Consider the following 2,010-nt stretch of genomic DNA (forward strand, 5'->3'; position numbering starts at 1 on the left):
GTAGACAGCGGCGTGCAGGCGCACTGAGCGCGCCGCCATCAATCCCGTGCGCATGCGTGGGAGTGACGTCATTGCGGCTTCGCCGAATGACAGTGGCGGAGCAGCGAGACCCACCGAGAAGATGGATGCGCCGGACTACAAGGGACAGCAGTGACTTTGCTGGCTCCTGTGTCAGGTAAGTGACACATAATGGACTACTATGCATCGCCCAGGAACACACCTACTGTCTTAGTGTTCCCACATTCTGCATAAAGGAGGGCAGGGGGCACATTTGGACAGCAGTATTACCAGTCTGGGAGAGGGTAGTGTTAAATTTACCTGCAGATTTATATATGCTAACAAATTAAAGCCAAACGCCAGCTCACACTTTATAAGCAGTAACAACAGTTTTTTTTTCTCTTTTGGAATAAAGGTTTTTTTTTTTTGGACACAATTAGAAACAGGTTTATTAAACAAATAAAAAATAAAAAGCAAGCGGACATTTGAGCAGTTACATAACCTGGAACAAAATAAAAAATAAATTTAGACAAAAACAAAACAGTTATCGCCGTTTTTGAAAGATATTTCCTCGTCCCATTCCACGTCCTCTTCCTCTTGCAGCCACTTGAGCTTTGAGAATTGCAGCTTTCGCACTTCCAGCACCTGGACCCTGATTTTTATTCTTCATGCTCTTTAACATTGGGGCATTTTTTAACATGTCTGGAAGTATCAGGAAACGGATTTTACTTCCTCTAATGTAGACCTGTTCAAGCTGTGCAACTCTACCGTCCCTGTAGGTTACAGTGATGTTTGACATCTGGCAGTTCATGTTATCCTCCGCCTCAATGAGCTTCCCTCTGTACACCTCGCCTGTATTAGTTTCACAGGTCACAATATGCCCTTCTGCTTCATGGAGAACCTTGTTGGGAACACCGATAGACATCTTGGCTATAGCGGCTTAAAATTTCCTTGCGTGGCTTCTGTTCGACAATCTAATGGTGTCCCGCCTTCCCCACAATGTGGAATAAAGGTTTTACATAGTGTAATAGTGAGAGTCACTGTCACTATGAAAACGGATGGAAAATGGGCACAGAGTCTGTATGTCGGTGGACTGCAGAGCTACAGAGCATACTGTAGCTTTGAAACAGAGAAAACTGTTTTGGCAGCTTTCTCCAGGTTTTGCTATGGTCTGATGGGGCTCTGTTGTTTGGAGATCCCACAGAGACTTGGGTGGGATGGGATCTCTAACCCTGTGTCCAGGTATTGTGGATAGCCATCAGGTGGTGTGCTCAGGTGCACACAGCTCATATAACGAGGGGCTGGTGAGAGCAGAGAGTGGAGAAGGTGGAGTGTTTGCAGCTTGTTACTGCTGCTGTTGTTGTATCAAGACGGACTTGTGTCTGGAAAGCTGGGCAACCTGTGTGAGACTATATCACTGATGAGGGGGGACTTCGTGTCTGAAGGACTGGGAAGGTTGGGAAGTCTACAAGGGCTTGTGAGACCAGAGAAGGGTCTGGGAGGCTGGGAGAGCCAAGGTGTCTAGCAAGTCCAAGGGGGCTGAAGGAAGCCCTAAAGTCTGGGGGAAAGTAAGCAAAACCCAGGGGGCTGGATAATCCTGTTGAGGCCAGGAGTAGGCTGATTCAGCAGGGAACTGCAAGGCAAAGAAAGCCTAGGAGCCAGGAGGCTTGGCATTTTCTGTTGTATGAATTTACTGGAGAAGAACCCCTGTTTGGGAAAACTTTTACTTTGTTCCTGTTAATAAAAATGGGCTGCCATGCCCTCACACATGATAACTGGCTGCTGTGGACTCACTACGTGAAGACGCATCTACCACTGAGCTAAACACCCCAATGTCACAATTGATAAATAAAAGCTGATCATTGTAAGCACCCCTTTCAATGTAAAATGGTTTGTCTCATCCCTACAATCTGATACATCTGGAAAGAGCTTGTTCTTTTGAAAAACAGACTTACTGTCTGGATCACTGGATGAAAAATAGAAGACAGCCTAAAAATGAAAACGAATGCAACC

General features: G+C 46.0%; 1 pseudogene; it reads right to left on the reverse strand.

Moving 5' to 3' along the window:
• Positions 1 to 541: 541 nt before the first annotated feature.
• LOC143925481 (small nuclear ribonucleoprotein Sm D3 pseudogene) lies at positions 542 to 922 on the reverse strand (annotated as a pseudogene).
• Positions 923 to 2,010: the final 1,088 nt, after the last annotated feature.

This window comes from Lithobates pipiens, unplaced genomic scaffold, assembly GCF_037356315.1.
Source record: "Lithobates pipiens isolate NorthernLeopardFrog02 unplaced genomic scaffold, aLitPip1_a1.2 Scaffold_22, whole genome shotgun sequence".
NCBI lineage: Eukaryota > Metazoa > Chordata > Amphibia > Anura > Ranidae > Lithobates > Lithobates pipiens.